Here is a 16,197-nt window from a genome sequence, read left to right as displayed (position 1 = left end):
GCGGCAGAGAGGGGAGAAGGGAAGGAGGGAAGGAGGGAAGGAACGCAGAAATGCAGGATCTTATCTCCCGCCTTCATGACCGCTTAGTATTGGGGGGTGGTGCCGGGCGACCCCAAAAGTGACCGGCACCGCTGGGCTTTGCAGCGGGTACGGCAGGGCCAAGAGGACAGGGCGGAGAATGAGGGCAGCGGCGGCGGTCTCACCCCTCCCTGCACCCCCAGAGCCTGGTCACCACCGAAGACACCCCGGCCGACCCTGCCCCGCCGACCCTCCATACAGACCCTCGTGACACGACCCTGTGACCCCGCCGACCCTCCACAAGGCCCCCCGGGAGCCCGGCCGACGCCCCGGGAAGCCAACTCACGGGCCCACCACCGGCCCGGACAGCTCGCAGAGCAGGGTGGGGCGGCGGACTCAACCGGAAGCGCGGGCGCGGCCGCCCTAGGACGCCGGGAAGACTGTGGTCTCGGTGGTCGCCGTCCCCGCGGGCTCGGGGGCGGGAACAGGGGGCGGGGAGCTGGGAGCGCGCCCTCACCCTTTCTCTTACAGGTCAGATATGGCCTCGGACGTGTAGGGGTGGGGCTCCCAGGGCCTCAGGCCCGGGCAGGCGGGGGTTCGTTGTGTGGGGGGCGGTCCCCCATCTCCGCCTGTTTCTCCACTGCGCCTGCGCCTGTTCCCAGGCTGTGGGTCACCGAGAAGGACTTCCTGCTGCTCCCTTTCTCCTTCCGGCATAGAAGCGGGCCTGGACAGGCTGGGAGCGCTCCACCGTGTTGAAGAGGAGCGGCCTCTGTCACCAGGTGTATCCCGAGCGCAGCCCTCACACGCGCCTCCAGTTGATCCTGTCTCTCTTGAGAGCCCTGACTAACTCAGGGTCCAAAAAGACGTGCATCAGTAACTGGTGTCAAATCTGCTTTAGCTATTTTCTGATCCCTGAACTGTTAGTGAAACCTTATTTGAACGTTTTAGCCCAGTGTTGTCCAGTCCTGCGAGGTGGAAATGTTCACCTCTGTGCTCCCCATGCTGTAGCCACCAGCCACTGTGGGGATTGAGCGCTTGAGATGTAGCTGGTGTGACCGATGTGGAAATTAATAAAAGAAACCAACTAAATCCGAGTCAGAAAAGCCTGGCGGAAGTTAATAGAAACCTTAACTAAACTGGAGTCAGAAAGGCCTGTAGGGTGAGCTCTAACTGGCATCACACGCCATCAATTACACCAAACAGGAAGAGACAGGTGTTTGCGTCTCCCACAGGAAGTACAACTACTTTACTAGGAAGGAAGATTTCTCTCCCCACCCAGCAACAGCCCAGCCAATCAGAAACATTGCAGCTCAGCCAATCAGAAACGCCATAGCTCAGTCAATGACAAACTCTGCAGCTCAGCCAATCAGAAACTCTGCTGCTCAGCCAATGAGAAACACCACAGCTCAGCCAATGAGAAACACCACAGCTCAGCCAATGAGAAACACCACAGCTCAGCCAATGAGAAACACCATAGCTCAGTCAATGACAAACTCTGCAGCTCAGCCACTGAGAAACACCGCAGCTCAGCCAATGAGAAGCCTCCACAGCTCAGCCAATGAGAAATGCCACAGCTCAGCCAATGAGAAACACCACAGCTCAGCCAATGAAAAACCAGTGCCACCCTGAACTGTTACTCTCCCCTCATGGACTTTCCTTTAGGACAGCCCCTCCTTACTCCCCCTTTTTATCTATAAAAGCAGCTCCCCTGCTTTGTTTTCTGGATTTGCCTATGGTTTGCCATAGCATGCACATCCTGAATCGTAATTCTTTTGCCTAGTCCAGAACAAACTCCTTTTGAGGGTGAAATAAGAGGCAAATTTGCTTTTAAGTTGACATTGATGAGCTGGGTTTTTAATTTAGTTTAATTTTAGTTAACTTAAACATAAATAGACACATGAGACTAGTGGCTACAGAACACCTGACCCAGGATTTCTCAACCACAGCACTGGTAATGTTGGGGCTGGGTGATTCTTTGTAGTGAGGGGATCTGTCCTGTGCATCTGGGAAATTCAGTAGCATTGTTGGGCTCCACCTGTGAGATGCCAATAGCATACCCCCCGAGTTGTGACAATCAAAAAATGCCTCCAGACGGTGCCAAGTGTCCCTTGGTGCAAAATTGCCCCTGGTTGGAAACAATGGCTGTTATCAGCATTCTGATGGTGCAGGGAAGGAGGACCTCAGTGGAGGAGCATTGGGACCCAGTTCAGGTAGAGGATGGAGTCAAGCTTGAGTGGTGTCCACCATAAATAATGGCTCTTCCCCTTTTGGGGCAGCACCCCGGAATGGCTGCAAGTTTTGTAGTCCTGAAACTCTGCTCAGAAATCTCCCAGGGCTACCCGCTGACTACAGGATCAAGTCTAAACTGACGTGCAGCTTGCAGGGTGCTTCGGGACCTGGCCAACCCTACCACCCTTCCTTCTCCAGCACTCAGCCATATTTGCCTCTCAGTGCACTGAGAGGTAGGCACCTTGCTGCTGTTGCCACTCTCCAAAAGCCAGTTCTCAGGAAACCCAACATGCCACAGCACCAGTTTGCTGAATGGCAGGTCACCTGTTCACCAAAGTTATGAATTAACCAGACAATTGTTTTAAGAAATAATCTTCTTGACTATATTCTCTAAATATGAATATATTCTTGCTATGAGCATCTCTCTCTCTCTCTCTCTCTCTTTTTTTTTTTTTTCAGGAAGATCAGCCCTGAGCTAACATCTGCTGCCAATCCTCCTCTTTTTGCTGAGGAAGACTGGCCCTGAGCTAACATCAGTGCCCATTTTCCTCCACTTTATATGTGGGACGCCTACCACAGCATGGCTTGCCCAGCGGTGCCATGTCTGCATCCAGGATCCGAACCGGTGAACCCTGGGCCGCCCGAAGTGGAACATGCACACTTAACCGCTGTGCCACCGGGCCGGCCCCAGTGAGCATATCTGTTGAATATATTAATGAATAGATTCTTCTAAAAGTTAGAAACTGGATTTCAGTATTTTGATGGGTGCCTTCCCATTATACACTGTTACTTCTAATCCTTTTCAAATCAATTTTTTTTGAGAGATTTCTTTTCTTTTCTTTCTTTCTGTTTTTTTGGTGAGGAAGAATGGTCATGAGCCAACATCTGTTGCCAATCTTCCTCTTTTTTTTCTCTCCCCAAAGGCCCAGAAGATAGTTTTATGTCTCAGTTGCAGATCATTCTAGCTCTTCTCTATGGGATGCTGTGACAGCATGGCTTGGTGAGCAGTGTGTAGGTCCACGCTCAGGATTCAAACTGGCAAATCCCGGGCTGTGGAAGTGGAGTATGTAAACTTAACCACTCAGCCACAGAGCTGGCTCCTCAAAATAATTCTTATGTTTTTTCAACTTTTTAGCATTTCTTGGACTTTTAAAACAATTTTGCTGAATGACTAATTCACCAAATCTACTTACATCAAAAATCATTTAGCAAAGAAATGTTTTGGGATGAGTTTAAGACTTGAGAAAACTGCTAGTGTCACTTTTCTACTGCAACGGGAAGGCTACCAAGTGAATTGTTCCCTTTAACACCACTGAGATAATTTGAGCTTTTATCAGTTTTGAAACAATGTGTCCTTAGGAAAAGCTTTGTAAACTAACTGCTAAATCTTCTCCATCAACGGATGCAATTTTTAAATCACCATTGTCACAGTGACTTTTGTGTAACATATCGTTGTTGAACTTTGAATCAGAAGTGTTCATAATGTTGTCTTATGACAGCATTTAACTTGGAATTTACATTATTGATCCATTAATTTTACTGTTTTTCACAGTTTCTATTACACTAATTAGTCAACTGATACAGAAGTAAACATAATCCTCATTATTGAAGAGATTCCATTTCTAATGCTGTGCTGGAGAATGAATTTTCAGGGAGCAGGAAGCTGCATTCCATTACTTGCAATGGGAAAATAAAAGTGGATTCTTACCTGATACAAAAATGCTCATTCTTCAAATTTTAAAGTTTTGTGTGGTTCTTAAATCTCTCAAGCCAACCCAGGCTTGCTTTGAAATTCAGCTCTTCCTGGGGTCACCTTCCTCCATTGCCTCCTCCTTCAGATTATCAGAAACTCGAAGGGCTGGTGTCAACAAGACACTCCACAGGATCGTGCGGGTCAGGGCTCTCTGTTCACACACAGAAAGGTGTCTTGTTTACAAACAGTAAACCCTGCTTGAGTAGCACTGTGGAGCTTTCCAGAATAAGCAACTTTAATAATTTGCTTTATTTTCTTATGCATAGAAAACAATTGTGTGGGTGGGAGTGTGTGCTTGGATGGGCCAGCATCTGCTTTGTGTTCACTTCTCTCAGCCCCTTATCACTGCTGACTTCTCTTCTGATGTGTGGGCTTTCCTAGGTCTCTTGAGCTTATCTGCTTTCTCTATATGCCTTCCCACTTTCTTAGAGGACAATTCCATTAATAATGTGGGGCAGATGAAAGTGATCAAGGACAATGCATTTCAGCATATTGAGCAAAAGCCACGCACACTCTCACATCTGACCTGGCCACGACTTTACTCTCGCCCAGGCCAGCACATGCACACTCAGCAGGGAGCTTGTTGATTCTGATGGCGAATGTGGATAAGAGCATTTGCAGATCACTATAGCAAATATTCAGAATGTGAGAGCCCAGTGTGTAGTTCACACACAAGGAACTACAAATTGCTCTTGTCCATGAAACTGTTCAAACTCACTCATTAGGAGAGTAATGCAAATTAAAACCACAATCCAATGCCATTGGTGGTGTAACTGAGATAACCTCTAAGGAGGTCAGTGGTCAGCTTCTGTCAGTATTAATATAAGCGAATGCTTTGAATATGTACAAAATAATGTGCGCATGAGAGTAGTCATTTAAACATGTCTGTGACAGAGAAAGATTGGAAATAACACAAAAGGCCTCCTTATGGAACGAGTTCAGTCAATCGTGGTGCGTACATTCACTGGAATGCCATGCCCAGCGAAAGAGAAGGGGCAGCCTCACACTTCCGTAATCAGAATGACCTCCAAGGTCCATTGTGCAATGAAAAGCAAAATGTAAAACAGGGTATAGAACATGTTATCAATTTATTTAATAAAAGGAGTATAAATGAATATACTTGAAAACATATCTTGTGTATATGTATGCATCGTGTATGCACGTGTGTATCTTGCGTGTATGCATCTTCTTGCATTTTGCATCTTGTTGACATGACTGTGTTGGAAGGAGCCACATGCACAGGTGAGATGGTCTCACCTCTGAGGAGGAACAAGGTGGGAGAGGCTTACTTTTCACTGTGTACCCAGTGGTACCTTTAGAGGTTTATAGTGTGTGCATATATTGCCTAGTCTAACAATACATAAAATGTAATATTTCTAAAGAAAGAGGAGGTGTGGAGCTGGAGAAAAGGCTCTGCTTTTCTCCAGACTTGCTCACCTGCCCTGTGGTCTGAGGAGGGAGTCCAGGAGGCTCTGCCCTTCTGGAGCTTCCTGGGCACATGACCACGGGGGCCTTGCCCACTGCTCAGCACAGTAGACGCTGGACAGAGTGGGCTGGAACAGGGGTTGAAGGCAATCTAACTGTGGAATTTTCTGTCCAGCAAAGCTGGCAAGGCCCCTGGCTAGAGGTGCGCTGAGCAGAGGCACTGGGTCTGTGGCCACATGGCAGCCAGCAGTAGGGATGTTCCTCAGGAGGGTAGTTCACCTGGACTACCAAGGGACCCTCAGCCAACTGTCCTGGCCCCCCTCAGAGGAAGGTCAGGCCCCGAGGGAGCAAGCACAGGAGTAGGAAGGAAGAAGGAAGGGGGGCGGGGAAGATATGGAGACATGGGTGGAGCTGCACGGACCTGAAGCCCCATCGTTCTCTCTGCTGGGGGACCTGGGCACAGCGCTCCTGAAAGGTCCCTCTCTGCTCTCTGTCTCTTCCTGTCAGATCCACGGATGGGGATGGAAGAGCTCAGGGAGCATGGGGCCAAGTCAGATGCACTGCGGTGGTCAGTGGGGAGGGGGCCCTTTGCCTGCCCTTCATGTCTGCAGAGCAGGGAGAGGCAGTACTGGTTCCAGCTACAGAGCCCAGCTCTCACTTGCCTGGGAACCACAACCCCAAAATTCGGTCGTGTGACTCTGGGTAGTCCTACCATCTCCCTGACGCTCCTCGTAAACCTGCAGGGCCCTCACCACACACCTACGATCCAGGTATCTTAAGTCATCCACTGCAGAGCGCGGAGACCACCCGGCCTCCTGGCAGACTGGATGAGGAGCAGGACGACACGGGGTGAACACAGGGACTGCAGAACCAGGACTTGTCCTGGGGCTTCATTGCGGGTCTTCAGTAAAACCCTTAACCCCTGACCCCCAACCGTTACACCTGCTGGGGAATACACCCACAGAGATGAAGAACTTTTTTTTTTTTTTGAGGAAGACTGGCCCTGAGCTAACACCTGCTGCCAATCCTCCTGTTTTGCTGAGGAAGACTGGCCCTGAGCTAACATCCATGCCCATCTTCCTCCACTTTATATGTGGGAGGTCTACCACAGCATGGCTTGCCCAGTGGTGCCATGTCTGCACCCAGCATCCGAACTGGCGAACTCCAGGCCGCCGAAGCAGAATGTGCAAACTTAACTGCTGCGCCACTGCGCCAGCCCCTGACAAAGAACTTTTTAACTCCTTGTTGCCTTGCATTATTTGCCCCTCTCTCCTCCTCTTCAGGAGGCAGTGGATACCAGAATCTTCCATGCACTTGAGAAAAGAAAAACTCCTGTGCCACTGTCAGGAAACAGTGGAGGTTCTTGGGGCACCCCACAGAGTGAGACATCTTCGAACTTGAGGACACTGTCTTTCCTCAGAAAGCTCTGGGTCTGCCTGATTCTCCCAGTGCTTGGGATACTGACAGATGCATGGGGAAGTGGCAGATATGCCTGTGAAACAGAAATGAGAGAAGCACTGTCAGTGAGTTTTCTCATGGGAGGAGGAGGGCAGGCAGCATAAGATGATGACAAACACTCTCATCAGCCTCGGTCTTTGTGGCACACCACGTTCTTTCAGACACTTAGCCCCATCGACGTTTTGAGCATCCCCTGAAAGGGAAGGCTGGCCTTCTCCTTGCACAGACAAGGACACAGAAGCTTCCAAAGTGCTAGAGGTGAAGCTAAGTTTGGTCCTGTCTTCCCACTCCTCCCTGCCCCCACAGAGGTCCATACCCTGACATCCAGACCAACCTCAAGATGCCAGTGACCACTCATGGCCAGGGAACACCAGGGAAACTGCTTCCTTCCTGTTACTGCAGGCTGTACCAGGCAGGCCAGGAAAGGCTAAGAAAACCTGGATGAGGGGCCAGCCCCATGGCCAAATGGTTAAGTTCACACACTCTGCTTCAGCAGCCGAGGGTTCACCAGTTTGGATCCTGGGCCTGGACCTAGCACTGGTCATCAAGCCATGCTGGGGCAGCATCCCACATGGAGAAGCTAGAAGAACCTGCAACTAGGATATACAACTATGTACTGGGGGGCTTTCGGGAGAAAAACAAAAAGAAGAATATTTGCAAGAGATGTTAGCTCAGGGCCAATCTTAAAAAAAAAAAAAAAAAGATGTTTTAAAAAAAACCCAGATGAAATGAAGATATTTCTAGCAAAATATTAAAACTGAACCAAACAAATTAGAAAACTTGAATTAACTATGAAAGGAAGAGATTAGAGAGGTGATTAAAAAGCTACCATTAAGAAAAACTCTAGATGCCTTCACAGCTGAGCAATCGCCAACCTTTAGAGATTAGATAATGTGAAAGTTATTTAGCATGTTTCAGGCCACAGAAAAAATTAAAAATCCCAATTCATTTTATGAAGCCAGAATAAGCTAAAAATGATAAAGACGGCTCAAAGAATCTATGGACCCAGGTCACTATGTATAATATTGATGTACAAATTATATTTATAGAATTAGAAAGTAGAATCAAGCAGCATATCAAAAGACTACTATGCCATGACAAACCATGGTTTAATTCAGGAGTGGAAGGATGGGTCAACACCATTATAATTCATTAACTCAACAAATCAAAGGAGAAAAAGCACTTTATCAATACATAGGAAATAATATGTAATAAAATCCTAGAGCCACTCCAAGTAAAATCTCAAAGGAAACAGGAATATATGAAAATGACGTAAATATGCTAAAAACTATTAACTAACAAACAAACAAAACCCAAGAGAAGCATTGTTCACAGAATGAGATGCTAAAGACGTTTGTCTTAAAATCAGGAACAAGACCAGGAAACCAACTTACGCTATTTGTGTTCAACATTTACTATGAGCTGAATCGTATTCCCTCAAAATTTGTGTGTCAAAGCCCTGACCTCCCGTGTGACTGTGTTGCAGACACTTTGCGTCAGTCTGCTCAGGCTGCCATGACGAAACACCACAGGCCAGGAGGCTTAAACAACAGCAATTTACTTCTCATAATGCAAGGAAGCCCAAGATCAGGGTGCCAATATGGTTAGGTACTGGTGAGGGCTCTTTTCCTGGCCTGCAGATGGCTGCTGTCCTGCCACGTGCTCACATGATCTTTTAGAGCACACAGAGGGAAAGAGTACAAGTTCTCTTGTGTCTCTACTTATAAGGGCACTAATCCCATCGTAGAAGCCCCGCTCACATGACCTATTCAACCCTAATTACCTCCTCAAAGCCCATCTCCAAAACCCATCACATTGGGGGTTAGAGCTTCAACATATTAATTTTAGAGGGACACAAACATCCAGTCCATAAAAGCCTTTAAGGAGGTGATTAAAGTTAAATGAGGACATAGGGTGGAGTCCTGATTCAGTATAACCAGTGCCCTTCTCCTCTCTGACTTCAGAGGCTGCTCCTCTCCCTTCCGCTCCTTCTGCTCCAGCCAGAGAGGCCTTTGCACTTCCTTCCTCCTCTACCTGGAACACTCTTCCTCCAGATATTTGCCTGGCTCATTCTTCTTTTTTTTTGAGGAAGATTAGCCCTGAGCTAATGTCTGCCGCAAATCCTTTTTTTTTTTTTTTGCTGAGGAAGACTGGCCCTGAACTAACATCTGTGCCCATCTTCCTCTAGTTTATATGTGGGACACCTATCACAGCATGGCTTGATAAGTGGTGCCATGTCTGTCTGAGATCTGAACCGGCAAACCCCAGGCTGTCGAAGTGGAACATGTGAATTTAACTGCTGCACCACCGGGCCAGCCCCTTTGGCTCATTCTCTCACTTCCTTCTAGTCTCTGCAAATCACTCTTTCTTGGTAAGACGCCCACCCCCTCCCCTCTCTGCAGCTCTGCCTGTCTCCCTTCCTCTGCTTTACTTGTCCCACTGCACTTGGCTCTATATGATGTTACTGGATTATGTGTTTGCTGATTTACTGTCTACCCTCCACCACCAACATACCCTGAATGTAAACTCCTGGAGGGCAAGGACATTGTGTTTTACAGACTGCTGTATCCCTGGTGCCTAAACAAGTGTGTGATCAGTAAATATGCATTGAATGACTAAAAAGTCATGTTGCCCCTGCATGGAAGGCAAACCCACCTCGGTGCCTAACCAGTACTTCTGCAGTCATCCCTAACATCACATCTGGGAGCAGCAGATGGGGGCAACTTTGAGGAGGATTTATAGTTAAACAAGTAATTGCTGCATTGTGGGACATCCACGTTGGTCCATGTGCCTGTCCCAGGGCTGCTCCCCAGGCCATGCTAACTGGACTGGATGGTTGTGGGTGCACTGAGCCTCTGTACAGCTGAGGGGCAAGTGTCTGTCCCCAGAAGGGCCAGACAGATCCCACTCAAAAGATTAAAAATAGAATTACCATATGATCCAGCAATCCTACTCCTTGGTGTATATCCAAAGGAAATGAAAGCAGGATCTCAAAGATTTATGTGCACACTCATGTTCATAGCAGAATTATCCACAATGGTCAAGAGGTGGAAGCAACTCAAGTGTCCATCAACAGATGAATGGATAAACAAAATATATATATATATATATATGTATATATATATATATATATATATATATATATATATATATGAGTATTTTTCAGCCTTAACAAAGAAGGAAATCTTGTCACATGCTACAACAAGAATGACCCTTGAGAACATTATGCTAAGCAAATAAGCCAGTCACAAAAAGACAAATACAAATACATTCTACTTACGTGCAGTATCTAAAGTAATAAAATCCACAGGAATGGAAAGTAGAAGGGTGGTTGCCAGGGGCTGGAGGGAGGGGCAAATAAGGAGTTGCTTAAGGGGTGGAGAGTTTTAGTTTTGAGAAATGAAAAAGATCTGGAGAGCTGTTGCACAACAATGTGAATATACTTAACACTCCTGAACTGTACAATTATAAATGGTAAGATGGTAAATTTTACGCTATTTTTTTTTTACCACAATAAAAAAAAAGACTCTACATCAACTGTCGGTGAGGATGTGGAGGCACTAAAACTCTCATTCATTGTTGGTGGGAATGTAAAAGGGTACCACCACTTTGGAAACTGGTATGGTGGTTTCATAAAAAGTCAAACATACACCTACCATGTGGCCCATCCACTCTACTCCTAGGTATTTGTCCTAGGAGAAAAGGATTCCCTTTCTATAAAACTCTAGAAGATGGAACTAATCCCAATAGTGGCAGAAAGAGCAGTGGTTCCCTGGAGATACGTAGGGTAAAAGGGAGGATCTATCGGGGCCGGTGAGACTGAAGGAGTGACAGCTATGTTCATTGTCTTGATTGTGGTAATCCTTTCACAGCTGTTTAGTACATCAAAGCTTATCAAACTGTATGCTTTAAATATGTGCAGTTTATTGTAAGTCAATTATATCTCAGTAAAGCTGTTTAAAAATATTCTTAAAAGAAGTCAGCCTGTCTGCTACTTATTATCTAGGCAGCAAATCAGAGGAGGTCTGAAGGTTGTTTGACCTTCCCAGCAGCCAGCCTCCGACCAGGGAAGGGAATAGAACTCTACAAACAAATGAACCGTTGGGGGCGCGCACATCACTCTCCTCTGGACTCCCTCGGACGCGGGGGGCTGAGTCCCTACCTCTGTCACCACTGCTGGGCGACCTTGGGCAAGCTACATCAACTCTGTGCTCCGGGCCTCCACCCGGAAGGTAGCATGGTGACAGAACCTACCTTAAAGGAAAAACTATACTAAGCCTGCTGTGGGGAGGAGCTTTTAGTGATGCAACCCATAGCCTCCTTCGGCAAGAGACGAGCATCCCTGATAGAATCCCTAAGCAATTTCTGACGAACTTTAATAGAATTAAGACTCTTGCGGGAAACTAGGTACTACTACCTACGCAGTTGACCGTCAGCCTGTCCCTGCCGGTGGGCAGAGCCCCAGACCTGGCACAGAGCGGACTGGAAATGGGGAGTAGCCTGAAGTCGAGACTAGAAAGAAGGATTGGACCGCCCAGAGCCGGCTGGGAAGAGGGGTGGGCCTGACGGCCAATGTGATCCCGCTGAGGAGAGCCACGGGGGCGTGGCCCGGGAAAGGTCTGGGCACGGTGGGGAGGTGGGGTCCCGCGGCCGCGTTCCGGGGCCAGGGGCCGTGGCCAGGGCGGACGTAGTCTTAGGGGCGTAGCCCGGAGAGGGGAGAGGCCCTGGTGAAAGCATGGTCCTGCGGGGGCGTGGTCCGGGGTCGAAAGCAAGGTCCCGTGGGGAACATTGAGGAGGTTAAGAGGTGGTGTGCTCTCCGGGGCAGGCGTGTCCCTGGGCAAGGGGCGTGGCCCAGGCGGCAGGGGAGAGTGACAGGGTAAAGCAGCCGTCCAGGAGGGGGCGTGGTCGGGAAGGGCGGGGGGGGGGGGGGGGGGGGCGTGGCCTGGTGGGCGTGGTCGGGGATGGGCGTGGAGCGTTGGGGCGCGGCTTTGTGGGCGTGGCCTTGGAGGGAGGGGAGGATTGGGGCGTGGCCTGGTGGGCGTGGCCTTGGAGGGAGAGGAGGCTTGGGGCGTGGCCTGGCGGGCGTGGCCTGGGAGGGGGAAGGTTTGGGGCGTGGCCTGGCGGGCGTGGCCTGGGAGGGGGAAGGTTTGGGGCGTGGCCTGGGAGGGAGGGGCGGTTTGGGGGCGTGGCCTGGTGGGCGTGGCCTGGAAGGGCGAGGAGGCGCGTGCCCGCCGTAGGGCGGTGCCCCGGGAGGGCGGGTCCGGGAGGACGGGCGTATCGCGGGGAGCTCGTCCCACCCGGTCACAGTGTCCGGCCGGCGCGGGGATCCTCCCGGGACCCAGGCCGCCGTGCCCGCGCTGCCGCCCGGTGGGGACCGGGCCTGGATGGGCGGGGACCAGCCGCGGGCGCAATCGGGGCTGGGCTACAGGCGGATGCTAGAGCGCGCTGCTGGGGGGCTTCGCAGAGTCCGGGTCTTCGTGGCGCTGTCCCTGGGGGTCGGTCGTGGCTCTGAGCGAGGCTTGTGAGGGCTGGCCGGTGTGGGGTAGCAGGGCACAGCGAGGGGACGAGGAGGGCGTCTGAACGCGAGGCCCTGGGCCCTCATCTGGCGGGAGCAGGCGCCTCTCCCCTCTCTTTCTCATTGTCTCCCTGGTTCCTTTCCGTCCCTTAAACACACCCTAACGTGTTTTATACGCGTCCACAATATGAAGTAAGAATATATATGTATATCTCTCTCCTACTTTTCTATTGGAGTTCCTGTTTTTTGTTTGGTTTTCTTGTTGATAAGGAGAGCTCTTGCATATTCTAGATGCCAATCCTTTGACAGGTTTAGATTGCAAATGTCTTCTGCCAGTCCGTCATCTATTAACTTTATGATGTAGTCTGTTTAATAGAAATCAATTCGGAGGTAGTCAAATTAGGTATTTTTTTGCCTTGTGGTTGTGGTTTTTACCCTCTCCAAAGTCCTAAAGCTACACCCCTATTTTTTTATTAGTGTTTTAGTTTTACTTTTCACCTTTATGTCTATAATCTAGGAATTCAACATCATACATATTAGATGCGGATCTAGCTTAATTTTTCTTCATGTAGTTCACCAACAAAGAATCTATTAAATACTCAGTCTTTCTCCGTTAGATTTTATACGTTGGTGAGATTCTGAATTCTTACTTTTGTTCAGTTGGTCTATTTTTTGTGTTCCTGGGCCTATCAAACACCACTGATTTGGAGCGCATCCTAATATCTAGTAGAGTTCATGTCTGCTGTGTGTTCTCCTTCGAAACTGAACTAGCTATTTGTAGACTCTACTCTTTCGTGTAAATTTTAAAATATGTTTTTCACATTCCTCAAAACATCTTACTGGAAGTTAGATTATTAGTATTTTGTTTTTAGATTATTTTAGTGAGAATCGACATGTTTATAGTGTTTTGCCTTCTGGCCCATGAACACAGTATATTCCTCCGTTTATTTAGGATTTAAAAAAAAAAAAAATTATTTTTTCTTTTTCTTCCAAAGCCCCCTGATACATAGTTGTGTATTTTTAGTTGTGGGTCCTTCTAGTTGTGGTATGTGGGACGCCGCCTCAGTATGGCCTGATGAGGGGTGCCATGTTTTTTTTTTGTTGTTGTTGTTTTGTTTTTTTTTTTTTTCAAAGATTTTATTATTTCCTTTTTCTCCCCAAAGCCCCCTGGTACATAGTTGTATATTCTTCGTTGTGGGTTCTTCTAGTTGCGGCATGTGGGACGCTGCCTCAGCGTGGTCTGATGAGCAGTGCCATGTCCGCGCCCAGGATTCGAACCAACGAAACACTGGGCCGCCTGCAGCGGAGCGCGCGAACTTAACCACTCGGCCACGGGGCCAGCCCCGAGGGGTGCCATGTTTATCCCCAGGATTCAAACTGGCAAAACCCTGGGCCACCGAAGCAGAGCACGAGAACTTAACCACTCAGGCACCGGGCCAGACCCCTTATTTAGGCTTTTTAAAACAATCTTTTCATGGAGTTTTTCAGTGTCATCTATAAAGATTTTGTATATTTTTGTTAGCGTAACTCCTACATGGTTTATAGCTTCTCTTGATGTTGTGAAGTGTATCTTACTTTCCATCATATTTTCCAGTTGGCTATTTCTACTGTAGAGGACCATTGTTGAGTTTTCTAAGTTGATCTTATTGATCTTATTGATTCTGATATTTTGTTGATTCTGTATTTTTTCTGTGTTGTTTCATATTATCTTCAATTTTTGAGACTTTAGGTTATTCTCTTCTTATCTTTAGACTCTTTTTTTCCTGTATTATTGCATTGCCTGAGTGCCCCCCCCATTAGTTAGCATCTTTTCTTGCTCCTGATCTTAAAAGATTTGCATCTAAATATTCTCAGTTGAAAATAATTTTTATGGGATTTTAGTATATAGCTTTTATCCAGTTAATAAAAGTTCTTTTTATATTCTCAGTTTAAAAATTTCGATCATAAAGAGATGTTGACTTTTACCAACATTTGAGAGAAGCATCTGATTTTATCCTTAGTCCAATGATGTAGTGAATTATACTGACAGATTTTTCTGATGCTGTGTTATCCTAACATTCTTGAACGTTGTATTTTTGCCTTCAGTTAACAATATTTTATGTAGGAAATTCACACCTATGTTTTTAAATGAAACGAGCCTATAACATTTTTTTCTCATACCAAATTTATCCAATTTAAGCATCAAGATTATAGTCGCCTAAAAATAAGTGAGGTAGCTTTCCTCTTTTTTGGAACAACTTGTTTAAGGTAGCTACTCTCTTTCTTTACAGATTGATAGAGCTCACCTGTTAAACTATGTAGAAATATGTGGTTTGTGGGTTGGTGAAGTATTTGGTTACTTTTACAAATTCTTCAACGCATATTGGTTTTTGCTAGGGACTGAATGTTTGTGTCTCCTCAAAATTCTTATGTTGAAACTAATCTCCAATATGATGGTATTTGGAGATGGAACATTTGAGAGGTGATTAGGTCATGAGAGTGAAGACTTCATGAATGGGATTAGTGCCCTTATAAAAGAGATATCAGAGAGCTTCCTTGCCCCTTCTGACGTGTGAAGACATGGTGAACAGACAGCAGCCTATGAACCAGGAAGGAAGTCCTCACCAGACACCAAATATTCCAGCACCTTGATCTTGGACTTCTCAGCCTCCAGAATTGTGAGAAATAAATTTATGTTGTTTATAAGCCACCCAGTTTATGATATTCTGTTATGGCAGCCTGAACTAAGACAGTCTTCTCAAGTTTTCTGTTTCTTTTTGTACCAACTTTGACAGTTTTCCTTTCCGAGAAATTTGAAAAGCCTAGACTTTAAAATTAAAATGTGTTAGTTTACAGTTGTTTATGCTGTTCTTATTTTAATCTTTTTGTCTGTAGTTGTTTCTCATTTTTATTCTGGATTTAGTGTATTTGCAGGTACTCTTCTTTTTTTGTCCATCAGTCTTCCTAAAGGTTCATTTTCTTCATTCATTCTTTCTTTTATTAACAAATATTTATTGAATGTATCCCCTGTGCCAGGCATAACTGTTCTAGGCACTGAGGATACAGTAATGAATAAAACAGGCAAGAATAACCTCTGTGAAATTGATATTCCAATGGGCAAGACATGTAATGAGAAAGATAATTAGGATATATATGTATATATGTAGCATGAGTTCACCAAGGCAGTGAGTGTAGCTAGAAAAGAAACAAGGTCCAAGGACTGAGCTTTGGGGCCATTTAACATTGAGGAATCATGAGGATGAGGAGGAACTGGGAAAGATTAAGAGGGAGCAGGTAGAGAAGTAGATGGAAAGGCAGGTGAATGAATATCCTGGAAGACCAAGTGGAGAAGGTGTTTCAGGTAGGAGAGATCATCAGTGGTGACAGATACTTGTGACAGCTGCCATAAAGTGAGGCCATGAGAACTGAGGATTAACCACTGGATTCAATACGATGATGCTCTCATTAATCTATTCTTAATCTTTTCAAACAATTGGCTTTTGGTTTGCTGATATTCTATATTTTCTTGTTGATTTTACTGATTTCTGCCCCTAGTTTTATTATTTCCTTCCTTCTTACTTATTTGGGATTGCCTTGTTTTTTGTTTTTCGTTTTGTTTTCCCCCCCAATTTCTGGAGTTGAACACTTAGCACAACTTTTTTCAGTCATTCCTATTTCCTGAAAAATCTATTTAAAATTTCCTCTATTTCTTTAACTCTGTCCTAGAAATCTTGGTGTTTTTAATTGTTTTTCAGTCCTATTTAAATATTTTTCTTTATTACTTCTTCTTTAACTTCTCCACTTGGTCTTCCAGGATATT

Source organism: Equus caballus, chromosome 9 (assembly GCF_041296265.1).
Source record: "Equus caballus isolate H_3958 breed thoroughbred chromosome 9, TB-T2T, whole genome shotgun sequence".
Lineage (NCBI taxonomy): Eukaryota > Metazoa > Chordata > Mammalia > Perissodactyla > Equidae > Equus > Equus caballus.
This window is presented reverse-complemented; position numbering follows the sequence as displayed.